The following is a 17,294-nucleotide window of genomic DNA, read 5'->3' on the forward strand; positions in this document are numbered from 1 at the left end:
GATGGTTTGTTTTATGACCCTTGTGAGATGGGCCCCAAGGCCGTAAAGGGCATCAAGGGATGAGGGGTGAACATTGGCATGAAAGTTTTGCTGGGGGACCCCATGAGTTGGAGTTACGCCACCGTGTGCAACACAGAATGGAGAATATTTTATATACAATTATGCTTTGTTGGAATTCATTACCCAAACTATCTCTACACAACTATCTTCCAGCATACTTAAGCTAGGTACACGCCATACAATTTTTCCGGCAGACATGCCTGCCAGATTATTTCCAACATGTCCAATCTGAATTTCAATCGATTTTTCAATCTTCCGAAATTCAATCGATTTTCGTTCAGTTCTATGAAAATCGATTAAAAATGATTTAAAAAGATTGGAAATTTGAAAAATTGATCGTAATTTAGATCGGACATGTTGGAAATCTATCTGGCAGATAAATCTGCCAGAAAATTGTATAGTGTGCACCTAGCATAAGACATTGTGCACATTGGCTGATATTCACTTCCAATCCTAGCAATGTTCCGATGAAATGGTGGAATAGCTCTAAAATCTAATATGAATTCTACTGCTGGTGGTAAACAACTGATAGCTGGGTATTTGATTGGTTGTTGGACCTCACTGGTAAATATAAATTGATTGGACACGGTTTACTGTGTGTAAAGCAGGCTATACAAACATTGATTCTACTATTCAATTTTCAGCATTTCCAGACACGGTGATTGAATCTGCTGGGGATCAATGCTAAAAATGGATCAATTTCTGAATAATTTTGTCTTTAAATCGGTCGGAAGTATTGATCGGATGGAAGATTTTGGTTGAATGCAGGGCAGGAGCATTGGTCGATCGGCCACCTATGGCGTTGCATTACATTGAACAGAGCAGTGCTGCAGTTCAGTAGATTTTGAGCACATTCCCTGCTGGAATTTATTTAAAATTGTTCTGCTCTGCATGGACTGAATTGAGTCCGTTTTGGATCAGTTTTGATTGGAGAGGAGGCCACTGGACAAACATCCGTATGTGTATGACTATCTTAAAGGATGACTGAAGTGAGAAGGATATGGAGGCTGCCATATTTATTTCCTCTTAAGCAATACCAGTTGCCTGGCTATCCTGCCAATCCTCTGTCTCTAATACTTTTAGCCATAAAACCCTGAGCAAGCAACCAGTATTAAACAATACCAGTTGCCTGGCAGTCCTGCTGAACATTCCAGAATCAATGGCATCTGAATCACACACCTGAAACAAGCATACAGCTAATCCAGTGAGACTATTGTCAGATACATCTGATCTGCATGCTCGTTCAGGATTTATGGCTTAACTACCTAACGACCAGCCCACGCCAATGGGCGATGCCGCGGCAGCAGCCCCAGGACCGCCTAACGCCAATTGACGTCAAGTCCTGGGGCCGGCTACTGCAGGAGATCGCACGCAGGCTGCGCACGCATCTCCTGCTTGAGGGGCGGAGCTCTGCCCCGCCTTCAGTCTCTGAACAGCGATGCTCGAGACTGTTAGATGGCGGTTTCGCCATCTATTTACTTGGTACAGCGCTGCGATCTGCTGCAGTGCTGTACTGGGGACAGCCGTGTGACACGGCTGTGCCCTCCATCGGCTGGGGAGGGATCGGCTGTTATAGGCTGAAGCCTATGCAGCTAATCATGCTGAATGGCTGGCGGGGGGGGGGGAGCAGGGGGGGAAAAATCTACACATTTTTATTTACAAAGATATAACAATAAATATTTATAAAACAAAAATAAACACGGGGGGGGGGGGGGGCGTGGGATCAGACCCCACCAATAGAGAGCTCTGTGTTGGTGGGGAGAAAAGGGAATCACTAGTGTGCTGTGTTGTGCAGCCCTGCAGCTTGGCTTTAAAGCTGCAGTGGCCTATTTTAAAAGAAATAGCCTGGTCTTTAGGAGGGTTTGGCACTGTGGTCCTGAAGTGGTTAAAGTATCAAAGGCAGTGGAGCAGGACTGCCAGGCAACTGGTATTGTTTAAAAGTAAATAAATATTGCAGCCTCCTTTTAAGCTATAACCATAGCCATTTGTATTCACAGGTCAACACCTTCTGGAGGGGGGAGGTATGGTTACACTATAATTTGCACAACAGAGTTAGGAGTGACTAGCTTGAGGCAGTTAGGCTGCTTTATAGTCACCGCAGACATGTTAATCCTGTCTTTGAAGAAATTGTGCATAGTGCATGTAATGGGAAGGTGCTGTGTTTTATATAAAATAATGAAGTAGCTTGGAATGCTGACTTGGTTGTTGACTTTTTTGATTATATGATTACTTTGCAAACATAGTGAATTTCTACTGCCAGAAAAACGATTTGAATGCCAGGAGGCCATGAGCTGCTCAGGCAGAGTAAAAGAGGATTTTATTCTGCTCTGATATCAGTGTGACATACATATATTTCCCATCAGCCAGAGCATGTTAGGGTACCTACCAAAGCTGGAGAAGGGAAGATCAATGGGTTTTAATGATGACCACAGCAGTTTAGTGATATTTTTCATACAGTGTAGCTGTAAATCTGTGCTTTCCCCTAGTGTTGTCCGGATCATGAATAGTGTTGGGCGAACAGTGTTCGCCACTGTTCAGGTTCTGCAGAACATCACCCTGTTCGGGTGATGTTCGAGTTCGGCCGAACACCTGATGGCCGAACGGGTCACGTGGTTCGGACCCGAACGCGCTCTGATTGGCCGAACAGGTCACGTGGTTCGGGTAAATAAATACCCGATCCACGTCATTTCTCCGCCATTTGTCTGTGGGTTTAGCTTTGGGTAGGCAGGCAGGGTAGTTCTCTTTCCAGCCAGGCTAGCCAGGGTCCCCCCAGTCATTGTGTCGCTGCTGGGAACAGTAGTACACCGCTCACCCACACTATATAGCATTGTGTTTACTGCCACTCTGTGTGTCTGCTGGGAACAGTAGTACACCGCTCACCCACCACTGTATAGCATTGTGTTTACTGCCACTCTGTGTCTCTGCTGGGAACAGTAGTACACCGCTCACCCACCACTGTATAGCATTGTGTTTACTGCCACTCTGTGTCTCTGCTGGGAACAGTAGTACACCGCTCACCCACCACTGTATAGCATTGTGTTTACTGCCACTCTGTGTCTCTGCTGGGAACAGTAGTACACCGCTCACCCACCACTGTATAGCATTGTGCTCTGTGTCGCTGCTGGGAACAGTAGTACACCGCTCACCCACCACTGTATAGCATTGTGCTCTGTGTCGCTGCTGGGAACAGTACTACACCGCTCACCCACACTATAAAGCATTGTGTTTACTGCCACTCTGTGTACACCGCTCACCCACCACTGTATAGCATTGTGTTTACTGCCACTCTGTGTCTCTGCTGGGAACAGTAGTACACCGCTCACCCGCCACTGTATAGCATTTCTATACTGCCACTGTACTGCTGCCAGTCAGCGTGTACTTTAAGGATAAGTGAAATGAAGAAGAAATCCTGTGAAAGAGGGAGGGGCAAGGGAAGAGGTGTTTCCCCTGACGGTTCACGTACAGGCCACAGTGGAGCACCGAAGAAAACCCACTCAATACCGCCCATGTTGTCCAGGAAATCAACCCTCACAAATCCAAAAGAACAGGACCGTTAGTGTTACCGGTCCCTTTTCCTGGAACCTCTCATCTGTATTACATTTATGACTGCATGCCGACAAAAAGCAAATTGCTATCCGCACGCTTCTTGTCCTCATGCAAGGCCTGGGTTGTTGTGTCTCAAAGCGTGGCCTTCTCCTCCTGCGCCGCCCTCCTCCTGTTCCAGCACGTGTGCTGCTGCTGGGTTAGCGTTACCGGTCCCTTTTCCTGGAACCACTCATCTGTATTACATTTATGACCGCATGCCGACAAAAAGCAAATTGCTATCCGCACGCTTCTTGTCCGCATGCAAGGCCTGGGTTGTTGTGTCTCAAAGCGTGGCCTTCTCCTCCTGCGCCGCCCTCCTCCTGTTCCATCACGTGTGCTGCTGCTGGGTTAGCGTTACCGGTCCCTTTTCCTGGAACCTCTCATCTGTATTACATTTATGACTGCATGCCTACAAAAAGCATGTTACCTGTGCAAAGAAAACAGACATTTCCCGCATTTAAAAGACAGTTTTCCCTTTGAAACTTTAAAATCGATTTTCTCAAAAACTATAAGCTCTTTTTGCTAAAACATTTTTTCCTCTTGTACCCTCTCCCAAAGTGCACATACCCTGTAAATTTGGGGTATGTAGCATGTAAGGAGACTTTACAAAGCATGAAAGTTCGGGTCCCCATTGACTTCCATTATGTTCGGAGTTCGGCTCAAACACCCGAACATCGCGGCCATGTTCGGCCTGTTCGGCCCGAACCCGAACATCTAGATGTTCGCCCAACACTAATCATGAACGATCCGAACTCTTTTTGTAAGTCAAATCATCCGGATCATCACAGTGAACGATTCGGATCACAGTGGAAGAAACAGGAAGCGCAGCTTCTGCTAAGCTGCACGAGTTTAGGGAAGGAGTGAGAGAGGCAACTCCTCCCAGCTGAGCTCACTGAGGGATCAGGTTACAGGGACCACAGGCAGCAGTTCTTGGTTACAAAGTTAACTCCTTGTCTCACACGCCAAATATCACTGCTGGCAATGTGTACTACTACTCACACACCAAATATCACTGCTGGCAATGTGTACTACTACTCACACACCAAATATCACTGCTGGCAATGTGTACTACTACTCACACACCCACTATCAGGCCCACTGCACACCAAAAACGCTAGCAGATCTGCAAAATGCTAGCTTTTTTGGAGCAGATTTTCAGAGCAATTCTAGGCATGTTTAGAGACGTTTTCTGAACATGCCTAGCGGTTTTAGGAGCGTTTTCGGGTAGCAGATTACACATATTGTACGGGCCCATTCAGACCTATAATCGCAAACCGCCGGCGACTACTAGAGATGTCGCGAACCTCCGATTTTCGGTTCGCGAACCTTCGCGGAAGGTTCGGTTCGCTTAAAAGTTCGCGAACCGCAATAGACTTCAATGGGGAGGTGAACTTTGAAAAATAGAAAAAATTATGCTGGCCACAAAAGTGATGGAAAAGATGTTTCAAGGGGTCTAACACCTGGAGGGGGGCATGGCGGAGTGGGATACATGCCCAAAGTCTCGGGGGAAAATCTGGATTTGACGCAAAGCAGCGTTTTGAGGGGAGAAATCACATTGAATGCTAAATTGCAGGCCTAACGTGCTTTCAAACATCTTGCATGTTTATACATCAATCAGGGAGTGTAATTAGAGTTCTGCTTCACACTGACACACCAAACTCACTGTGTAACGCACTGCAAACAACTGTTTGCGTAGTGACGACCGTGCTGGACTGGTGCGCACCATGGCCAGAGTGTAGGCCGTGGCGTTTTTCAAGCCCATATGGTCGCCGGGCTGTGGTAGCTCAATGATAGAACAACAGTGACCGTCCAGCTGATCAAATTTGGTCTGACCACAATGAAGCAACGACCTTATTATCTTTTGTGTGCCACCCCCACCCGAGACACTCAAATAGCCGGTGGTCATTAGAGATGTCGCGAACCTCCGATTTTTGGTTCGCGAACTTCCGCGGAAGGTTCGGTTCGCGGAAAAGTTCGCGAACCGCAATAGACTTCAATTGGGAGGCGAACTTTGAAAAATAGAAAAAATTATGCTGGCCACAAAAGTGATGGAAAAGATGTTTCAAGGGGTCTAACACCTGGAGGGGGGCATGGCGGAGTGGGATACATGCCAAAAGTCCCGGGGAAAAATCTGGATGTGACGCAAAGCAGCGTTTTAAGGGCAGAAATCACATTGAATGCTAAATTGCAGGCCTAACGTGCTTTCAAACATCTTGCATGTGTATACATCAATCAGGGAGTGTAATTAGAGTACTGCTTCACACTGACACACCAAACTCACTGTGTAACGCACCGCAAACAGCTGTTTGTGTAGTGACGGCCATGCTGGACTACTGCGCAACATGGCGAGATTGCTCTTCCTCACTCAGTGATGTCAGGTAATGTGTGACTTCCTTCTCAACTTTCCATGGCATTGTTAAAAAGCTTACGTTTTGTTTTTAAATTACATTTTCTACTTGCTGTGTACTTGTTCAGTACCGCTACAATGAGAATCCTGTGGAGGCGGGCAAGTCTGCCATTGTGACCCCGGGTAATGGCCGGGGAATGAGGGGTTTGAATCCGGTGTGGAGCCTGAGAAACGGCTACCACTACACATCCAAGGAGGGCAGCAGGCAGGCATGCACGCCCGCCCCGAGGTAGTGACCAAAAATAACAATACAGGAGGCGGACTTTCGAGGCCCTGCTGTGTATTTGAAATGAATTAACTTTAAATCCTTTAACGGGAATCCGTTATGGAGGGCAAGTCTGCCATTGTCACCGCGGGGAATGAAGGTTGGATTCCGGCCCGAAGTGGGAGCCTGCTGAGACCCATGCTGTAGCTGCCCTGACCGTGCTTTGCAGACCAGGCATCTGTGGTCAGATGGACCCTTGAGCCAGCGGAAGACAAACCAAGTCGAAAGCATTTGCCAAGAATGTTTTACGGAGGGCAAGTTTTTTTGCCCTTTTTTTAAAAAAATTTTTTTGAAAATGATAGATGGTTGTATTTTTAAATTGTTTGAAAGTTTAGATGGTTGTATTTTTAAATTGTTTGAAAGTTTAGATGGTTGTATTTTTAAATTGTTTAAAAGTGTATCCATTCAAGTGCAAGTTATGCACTGACTGCCAGGTATAATGTGCAGTCACAGATGCAGTGAAAGGTATGCAGTGACTGCAAACAGCCGTTTGTGTAGTGACGGCCGTGCTGGACTGGTGCGCACCATGACGAGAGTGCAGGTGATGGTGGCTTTTCAGCCCATATGCTCGCCCGGCTGATGTAGCTGAATGACAGAACAGTGACTGTCCAGCTGATCAAATTTGGTCTGACCACAATGAAGCAAGGACCTTATTATCTTTTGTGTGCCACCCCCACCCGAGACACTCAAATAGCCGGCGGTCATTGCTTCATTGTGATGCGCAAGCCCCTTCACCGCTGCAAGGTAATGATCACGAAGGGGGATGGGCACATGTACACGCACCAGAAAAATTAGTGTAGCGGCCGCTGCTAGCAGCAGCCTTAAAAATTCAGGAATCCGCCTAGAGTCCGAGACCCTGTTGGTAGTGGCGGAGAAGGCAGTCAAGCGGCCTGCAGGCAGAGATGCTGTGTGTGGGGACTGACTTAGTCTTCGGTCGTGCAGTAGCCCTCCGTGATCCATTCCTCATTCATTTTGATAAAGGTCAGGTACTGAACACTGTCGTGACTTAGGCGACTTCTCTTCTCAGTAACTATGCCTCCAGCTGCACTGAAGGTCCTTTCTGACAGGACGCTTGCGGCAGGGCAAGAGAGAAGTTGTATGGCAAATTGGGACAGCTCTGGTCACAGGTCAAGCCTGGGCAACCAGTAGTCCAAGGGTTCATCGTCGCTTTTCGCAGAGTCTACATCCACACTCAAGGCCAGGTAGTCGGCTACCTGCCGCTCCAGGCGTTGTTGGAGGGTGGATACGGAAGGATTATGGCGAGGAGTTGGACTAAAGAACGTCCGCATGTCCGACATCACCCTGAGATCGCTGGAGCGTCCTGTCCTTGCCTGCGTGGACTTGGGAGGAGGAGGGTTACTGCCAGTGGTACCTTGATTGCGTTTTGCAGCCACATCACCCTTAAATGCATTGTAAAGCATCATCGACAGCTTGTTCTGCAAGTGCTGCATTCTTTCCGCCTTCTTTTGAGTTGCTAAAAGGTCCGCCACTTTGTGCCAGTACCGAGGGTCTAGTAGCGTGGCCACCCAGTACAGGTCATTCGTCTTGAGTTTTTTGATATGGGGGTCCCTCAACAGGCTGGACAACATGAAAGAGGACATCTGCACAAAGCTGGATGCAGACGTACTCTCCATCTCCTCTTGCTCTTCCTCAGTGACGAGACGCAACTCCTCTTCCTCCCCCCAGCCACGAACAATACCACGGGAACGTGGAGCAGCAGAAGCCCCCTGTGATGGCTGCCACGGTTGTTCTCCTTCCGCCGCCGCTTCCTCCTCCACAGAAACACCTTCCTCATCACCATCATCAGAGTCTGACTCCTCTCCTTCCCCACATGACTCCTCTTCTTCTTCCTCCTCCTCCTCCCCCCTCTGTGCTGCCGCCGGTGTTGTGGAAACATCGGGTTCGTGTGTAAATGGCTCCCACGACTCCTGCTGCCCTAACTCTTCTTGTTCACGCTCCTCCACAGCTGTATCCACCACTCTACGCACGGCACGCTCCAGGAAGTAGGCGTAGGGGATCAAGTCGCTGATGGTGCCCTCATCGCGACTCACCAGTTTGGTCACCTCCTCAAAGGGCTCCATGACCCTGCATGCATTTCGCATCAGTGTCCAGTTGTTGGGCCACAACATCCCCATCCTCCCAGATTGTGTCCTTGTACTGTAATGATACAGGTACTGGGTGACGGCTTTCTCCTGGTCTAGCAGGCGAGAGAACATCAGCAGGGTGGAATTCCAGCGAGTCGGGCTATCGCAAATCAGGCGTCTCACCGGCAAGTAGATTCTACGCTGAATCTACGCAAAGCATGCCATGGCCTTGTAAGAGCGCCTGAAATGCCCACACAACTTCCTGGCCTGCTTCAGGACGTCCTCTAAGCCTGGGTACTTGGACACAAATCTTTGCACGACCAGATTAAGCACATGTGCCATGCAGGGTATGTGTGTCAGCTTTCCCAAATTCAACGCCGCAATGAGATTGCTGCCGTTGTCACACACCACGTTGCCGATCTCAAGTTTGTGCGGGGTCAGCCATTGCTCCACCTGTTTGTTAAGAGCAGCCAGGAGAGCTGCTCCAGTGTGACTCTCCGCTTTCAGGCAAGACATGTCTAACACTGCATGACACCGTCGCACCTGGCATGCAGCATAGGCCCTGGGGTGCTGGGGCTGTGTAGCTGGAGAGGAGATGGCGGCACCAGCCGAGGAGGAGGAGGAGGATGACAGCGAAGCGGTGGTAGCAGGTGGAGAGGAGGTGGCTGGAGGCCTGCCTGCAAGCCATGGAGGTGTGACAAGTCGGTCCGCTGCGCAGCCACGTACTCCCTGCTTGCTGCCATCGGTCACCAGGTTGACCCAATGGGCTGTGTATGTAATGTAGTGGCCCTGCCCGTGCTTGGCAGACCAGGCATCCGTGGTCAGGTGGACCCTTGACCCAACGCTGTGTGCCAGAGATGACACCACTTGCCTCTCAACTGCACGGTACAGTTTGGGTATGGCCTTTTGTGAAAAATAATTGCGGCCTGGTATCTTCCACTGCGGTGTACCAATGGCCAAAAACTTACGGAAAGCCTCGGAAAGCCTCCGACTCCACCAGCTTGTATGGTAATAGCTGGCGAGCTAATAGTTCCGCCACGCCAGCTGTCAGATGCCGGGCAAGAGGGTGACTGGCAGACATTTGCTTCTTACGCTCAAATACTTCCGTTGAAGAGATCAGCAGCACCACGTGGATGTATTCAAGCTCTTTATTGCATAAAGATAGTGCCCAGGGACAGCGACAGACGCTGTTTCGGAGACAAGCTCCTTTCTCAAGCTGTATAGGCTCAAATACTTCCTTCACGGACAGCTGGGTACTGCTGTGGGCAGAGGAGAAGGAACCGCTGAAGGGAAGAGGCGGTGTGGAGGAGGGTGGCTGTGAAGGTGCAAGGGAGAAAGTGGATGAAGACGATACACCTGAAGTAGGAAGAGGAGAACGAGGGTGGCTTGTCTTTTGAGGGGTGCTGCTTTTCCTCCGGTGTTCTTGCCATAGCTGTTTGTGCCTTCTCTCCAGGTGCCTTCGTAAGGCACTTGTCCCTACGTGAGAGTTGGCCTTTCCACAGCTCAATTTTTGCTGACAGAGACAACAGATGGCTTTGCTCCCATCTGAGACACACACGTTTAAAAATTTCCAAACCGCTGAGCCCCCCTGGGCTGATGGCGCTACGGTGGCATCAGCAGCTGATGTTGAAGGGCATGTTGGCTGTCTGGCCATAGCTGGTGATACATGGCGCCGGACACTGCCCCCAGCTGTTTCTGAGGACGAGCTCCCTCTGCTTCTATCATGGAGTCGTCTCCTCATAGTCCTCTGTGAATCCTCCTCTGAACTCTCCCCCTGGTCATCTCCTCTACCGGGAACATATGTGGTATCCGTATAATCGTCATCATAATCCTCCTGACCAGCTGCGCTTTCCTCAGAAACCTCCTCAACCGCACCAACTTCAGGTGGTCCATCATCCACATCCACACACGTTACGTCCATACTATCGCCACCTAACTCAGACGTAGGAGGTGGTGTACCTGCGCCTTCTTGTTGTTGTTGCAGTAGTGGCTGTGAATCGGTGATTTCACCACCACCACCACCAAATAACTCCTGCGAAGTGTCAAATGCAGCGGATGTGGAGCTTGTTGTAGCGCTGGTGGCTGCGGGAGATGAGGTGTTCTGTGTTAAATACTCAATCACCTCCTCATGATTTTGGGAAGTGATGGCACGTGCCTTCTTCTGAGCACTGTATTTTGGGGCAGGTCCGCACGAAATCACAGCAACACCACCTCGCACAGACCTGCCGATGCCTGGTGGCCTTTCTCTGGGTCTGCCTCTACCTCTTCCTCTACCTGGTTTGTCCATTTTGTCCATCTCGGGGGGGATGCTAGGTATATGCAGTGAGCTGGGTTTACTCAACACAACAGGTAGTTATGTGCACTGATGAGGTGGGTTAAGTAATGCAACAGGTAGTAGGTATATGCAGTGAGCTGGGTTCACTCAACACAACAGGTAGTAGGTATATGCAGTGAGCTGGGTTCACTCAACACAACAGGTAGTTATGTGCAGTGATGAGGTGGGTTAAGTAAACACAACAGGTAGTAGGTATATGCAGTGAGCTGGGTTCGCTCAACACAACAGGTAGTAGGTGTATGCAGTGAGCTGGGTTCACTCAACACTACAGGTAGTAGGTATATGCAGTGAGCTGGGTTCACTCAACACAACAGGTAGTTATGTGCAGTGATGAGATGGGTTCACTCAACACAACAGGTAGTAGGTATATGCAGTGAGCTGGGTTCACTCAACACAACAGGTAGTAGGTATATGCAGTGAGCTGGGTTCACTCAACACAACAGGTAGTAGGTATATGCAGTGAGCTGCTCTAAATGTTTGAGGTGACTAAACCTCCTGGATCTGCACCGCAGTGCACGCTGTAGCGTCTGTTCTCTGTGGATGGAATCCACTAGTAATATACGCAATGAAACAGCGCTGCACCTCAATACACAACCAGTCTAGATCAATTTAAATAGCAATAAATGGTCTATTATGTATATGCAAATTGTAGCAAAAGTTTATTAAATAGGTTCACAATATTAAAAACTGGGATATAGGTGGGGTAAGGGGAGGGGGAAAATGCAGTAAAAACATTAGACACACTGCGGGGCTACATATATCACTTTGCTGGCCAGCTTATATTGGGTTAGATTCCATACGTACACACATTCACCACATGCAACCTACACTATTTTTATATATGATTAGTATATCTATGCAGTGGTACCACTTTAATACCCCTTTTAACTGCGCAGTATAAGCAAAGATATAGTGGGTAGGTAGTCATTAGCAATGGTGAGCCGTTTGCAGATGCATGCTGCTTGGTTTATATAGATTAGTAAAAGTCAATCACTTGTTAGTGCTATACAGCCATTATGACATGCTTTAGTTAGAGAGCAAGATAGCAAGCAAGCAGTTTCTCAGAGGAATGCAGATAAACTTGGCAGTTGTGTTTTTCCTGTAATAAAGTTCAGTCAGTTTAAGCGCCTTAGTATCTCACCAGTATTTCTTGTTTCTGTGGTCACCGCTAAGCCATTCGGTTGAGGTAGGTTTGTCTTTTTGTGAGCGGTTTGCACTGAGCGGCGGTGTGCGGACCCTTGAACGGCTGGCGTCCCAGCTTGCTTGTTCGCCGGGTCTCCGCTATCACCTTCCTCCTCGCTCAGCGTCTTTCCGTGTCTCCAGCTTGTTTGGCAGGGGTACGTGGAAATTGCAGGCCTGGCCAGGCGTGACGTAGCTCCGCCCACCGACGCGTTTCACGCCTCTTGGGGTGTGTCATCACTCCTCTTTGCACTTCTATTTAGCCTCGCACTGTCTCCTCCCATTTTTGTTCTGGTAGGACCGGAGATCCGTTCCATCCGAGACATTGTAAGAGATAGTTTCTAAGGTTGCCAGTAGATGGCATTAGAGCAGTAGAGTTTTACTTTGGAACGTAGCTGAGAGCGTTAATTTTTTCTACATATGGGCATTTTTTCATCTTTATCTCTTTCTTCCAGACAATATAAAGTGTGGCTCTACTCCATAACCATAAGGTGGGAATCCTCTTTGATCTGTTTAGATCAACCTATACAGAACACTCATATCATTCATCCATACATTTCTCTGAGGGAACTGTATTAGATTAGGAGATCCCTATTTATATGCCTCTAGGCGCAAGGTACGCCTTCAGGTCAAGTTCTCTATTGAGGCCATGTGGATACAGCGTATCTAGCTTATATATCCACATGGCCTCTTTGCAATAAAGCAGGTCATCATAGTCGCCTCTCCTATTGGACACGTTCAACCTATATAGCCCTTTGACTATCGTGCCCTCTAGACTACTTGCATGGACCTCGGCGTAGTGTGTTGCCAGATAGCTTTTTTCCTCATCACCCTCCTCTATATGGCGAAGATGCTCCAGGACTCTATCCTTTAGCATTCTTTTAGTTTTTCCCACATATTTAAGTTTACATGGGCACTCTATCATGTAGATTACCCTTTTTGTTTGGCAATTTATGTGGGATCTTGTCTCATATATTTTAGTTTCAGAGCTATTGGTAAATGTCTTGTTGTTCTGTCTGTCAATGAATGGACATAGTTTGCACCTGCCGCATTTGTAGGTCCCATTGGGAATCATTTTATTGAGCCATGTGGTACTATCCTTTACATACTCGCTATGGACCAATTTATCTTTAAGATTTTGTGCGCGTCGCGCCGTTAATAGAGGTCTACGGCCTATAATTTGGGCTATTTCTGGGGATGAAGTAAGGATCCCTGAAATTCTTTGTTAACATTTCTCTTAGATCTTCCCAGTGTGACCCATATCTAGATACCATCCTGACAAATTGTTCTCCTTCCTCACTGTCATTTTCCTCTAGCCGAGGCTGGATAAGAGAATTTCTATTCAGGTTCCAGGCCTGCAGTGAGCTGGGTTCACTCAACACTACAGGTAGTTATGTGCAGTGATGAGGTGGGTTAAGTAAACACAACAGGTAGTAGGTATATGCAGTGAGCTGGGTTCACTCAACACAACAGGTAGTAGGTATATGCAGTGAGCTGGGTTCACTCAACACTACAGGTAGTTATGTGCAGTGATGAGGTGGGTTAAGTAAACACAACAGGTAGTAGTAGGATGCAGTGAGCTGGGTTCACTCAACACTACAGGTAGTTATGTGCAGTGATGAGGTGGGTTAAGTAAACACAACAGGTAGTAGGTATATGCAGTGAGCTGGGTTCACTCAACACTACAGGTAGTTATGTGCAGTGATGAGGTGGGTTAAGTAAACACAACAGGTAGTAGTAGGATGCAGTGAGCTGGGTTCACTCAACACAAAGCTAGGTATATGCAGTGATGAGGTGGGTTAAGTAAACACAACAGGTAGTAGGTATATGCAGTGAGCTGGGTTCACTCAACACAACAGGTAGTAGGTATATGCAGTGAGCTGGGTTCACTCAACACTACAGTCGTTACGTGCAGTGATGAGGTGGGTTAAGTAAACACAACAGGTACTGGGTATATGCAGTACTGGGTAGTACAATGTGCAGCTCCCTGTCACACACACAGGCAGTCAGTCACTGAATGTGCTGGGCTGCTGGCAGTGGCAACACACACACACTATCAATTAGCAAGGCTGTGCATGCAACAAAAGTGTCAGTTTGACACACAGTAAAAAAAAAAAAAAAGTACAGGATGAGCTCTGGCAAGAGCTAGGGTGCTATAAAAGCAATAACAATCAGCCATAAGCAAACTAAGCAGCCAAGAACCTAACTAATCTGTCCCTAGAAGAACAAGTCTGCAGCAGCTGTCTCTTTCCTCTCACTAGCAAGCACACGAGTGAGTGTAATGGCCGCCGGACCCTGCCTTATATAAGGGGGGGGGGGGCTCCAGGGCTTACTGTAGCCTGAATGGCTACAATGTGCCTGCTGACTGTGATGCAGAGGGTCAAAGTTGACTCTCATAGTGCATTATGGGGCGAATCGAACTTCCGGAAAAGTTCGCCTGGCGCAGGCGAACGCGAACCCCCAATGTTCGCCTGGAACTGTTCGCTGGCGAACCGTTCGCTACATCTCTAGTGGTCATTGCTTCATTGTGATACGCAAGCCCCTTCACCGCGGCAAGGTAATGATCACGAAGGGGGATGGGCACATGTACATGCCTTTTTGTTTTTTTGTTGCAGCCGCCTGCAGTGCAGCCAGAAAAATTAGGCAGGCATGTACACGCACCAGAAAAATTAGTGTAGCGGCCGCTGCTAGCAGCGGCCTTAAAAATTCAGGAATCCGCCTAGAGTCCTGGACCCTGTTGGTGGTGGCGGAGAAGGCAGTGAAGCGGCCTGCAGGCAGAGATGCTGTGTGTGGGGACTGACTTAGTCTTCGGTCGTGCAGTAGCCCTCTGGGATCCATTCCTCATTAATTTTGATAAAGGTCAGGTACTTGGACTACTGGTTGCGCAGGCTTGACCTGTGGCCAGAGCTGTCCCAATTTGCTATACAACTTCTCTCTTGCCCTGCCGCAAGCGTCCTGTCAGAAAGGAACTTCAGTGCAGCTGGAGGCATAGTTACTGAGAAGAGAAGCCGCCTAAGTCACGACAGTGTTCACAGGAAGGTGCAAGGGAGAAAGTGGATGAAGACGATACACCTTAAGGAGGAAGAGGAGAAGGAGGGAGGCTTGTCTTTTGAGGGGTGCTGCTTTTCCTCAGGTGTTCTTGCCATAGCTGTTTGTGCCTTCTCTCCAGGTGCCTTCGTAAGGCACTTGTCCCTACGTGAGAGTTGGCCTTTCCACGGCTCAATTTTTGCTGGCAGAGACAACAGATGGCTTTGCTCCCATCTGATAAACACACGTGAAAAAAATTCCAAACCGCTGAGCCCCCCTGGGGTGATGGCGCTACAGTGGCATCAGCAGCTGACGTTGAAGGGCATGCTGGCTGGCCATAGCTGACGATACACTGCCCTCAGCTGTTTCTGAGGACGAGCTCCCTCTGCTTCTATCATGGAGTCGTCTCCTCCTACTCCTCTCTGACTCCTCCTCTGAACTGTCCCCCTGGTCATCTCCTCTACCGGGAACATATGTGGTATCTGTATAATCGTCATCATATTCCTCCTGGCCAGCTGCGCTTTCCTCAGACACCTCCTCAACTGCACCAACTTCAGGTGGTTCATCATCCCCCTCCTCCATACTATCGTCACCTAACTCAGACGTATGAGGTGGTGTACCTGTGCCTTCTTGTTGTTGTTGCAGTAGTGGCTGGGAATCAGTGATTTCACCACCACCACCAAATAACTCCTGCGAAGTGTCAAATGCAGTGGATGTGGTGCTTGTTATAGCGCTGGTGGCTGCGGGAGATGAGGTGTTCTGTGTTAAATACTCAAGCACCTCCTCACGATTTTGGGAAGTGATAGCACGTGCCTTCTTCTGAGCACTGTATTTTGGGCCAGGTCTGCACGAAATCACAGCTACACCACCTCGCACAGCCACAGACCTGCCGATACCTGGTGGCCTTCCTCTGGGTCTGCCTCTACCTCTTCCTCTACCTGGTTTGTCCATTTTGTCCATCTTGGGGGGATGCTAGGTATATGCAGTGAGGTGGGTTCACTCAACACAACAGGTAGTTAGTTGCAGTGAGCTGGGTTCACTGAACAGTAAAGGTACTTAAGATGCAGTGAGGTGGGTTCTCACTCAACACAACAGGTAGTTAGATGCAGTGAGGTGGCCAGGTGGGTTCACTCAACACAACAGGTAGTTAGATGCAGTGAGGTGGCCAAGTGGGTTCACTCAACACAACAGGTAGTTAGATGCAGTGAGCTGGGTTCACTCAACACAAAGCTAGGTATATGCAGTGATGAGGTGGGTTAAGTAAACACAACAGGTACTGGGTAGTTAGATGCAGTGAGCTGGGTTCACTGAACAGTAAAGGTACTTAAGATGCAGTGAGGTGGGTTCTCACTCAACACAACAGGTAGTTAGATGCAGTGAGCTGGGTTCACTGAACAGTAAAGGTACTTAAGATGCAGTGAGGCGGGTTCTCACTCAACACAACAGGTAGTTAGATGCAGTGAGCTGGGTTCACTGAACAGTAAAGGTACTTAAGATGCAGTGAGGTGGGTTCTCACTCAACACAACAGGTAGTTAGATGCAGTGAGCTGGGTTCACTGAACAGTAAAGGTACTTAAGATGCAGTGAGGTGGGTTCTCACTCAACACAACAGGTAGTTAGATGCAGTGAGGTGACCAGGTGGGTTCACTCAACACAACAGGTAGTTAGATGCAGTGAGCTGGGTTCACTCAACACAAAACTAGGTATATGCAGTGATGAGGTGGGTTAAGTCAACACAACAGGTACTGGGGTATATGCAGTACTGGGTAGTACAATGTGCAGCTCCCTGTCACACACACACACACACACACACAGGTAGTCACTAATTGTGCTGGCCTGCTGGCACTTCAAAAGTACAGGATGAGCTCTGAAAAGAGCTATTAAGGGGCGCTATAAAAGCAATAACAATCAGCAAGGAGCAAGATAAGCAGCCAAGAGCCTAACTAATCTGTCCCTAGAAGAACAAGTCTGCAGCAGCTGTCCCTACTCTGTCTCTAGCAGGCACACGAGTGAGGCTAATGGCCGCCGCAGCCTGCCTTATATAAGGGGGGGGGGCTCCAGGGCTTAGTGTAGCCTGAATGGCTACAATGTGCCTGCTGACTGTGATGCAGAGGGTCAAAGTTGACCCTCATAGTGCATTATGGGGCGAATCGAACTTCTGCAAAAGTTCGCCTGGTGCAGGCGAACGCGAACCCCCTAAGTTTGCCTGGAACCGTTCGCCGGCGAACCGTTATTCACTACATCTTTAGCGACTACCGCCGGCGTTTTGCGGGAGTGATTTTTCCCGCGATTAACGTGGAAAAATCACTGGACACTGCGGCGGTTTTGGAGCGATCGCGATTAGCGTGCTTT

At 48.6% G+C, this 17,294-nt stretch overlaps 1 protein-coding gene across 5 annotated transcripts in view; it reads left to right on the top strand.

Moving 5' to 3' along the window:
* The window catches only part of LOC137522476 (vitamin D3 hydroxylase-associated protein-like), a 124,556-nt gene that overhangs the window by 22,918 nt on the left and 84,344 nt on the right, over positions 1-17,294 (top strand). The window lies entirely within an intron of this gene.

This window comes from Hyperolius riggenbachi, chromosome 6, assembly GCF_040937935.1.
Source record: "Hyperolius riggenbachi isolate aHypRig1 chromosome 6, aHypRig1.pri, whole genome shotgun sequence".
Lineage (NCBI taxonomy): Eukaryota > Metazoa > Chordata > Amphibia > Anura > Hyperoliidae > Hyperolius > Hyperolius riggenbachi.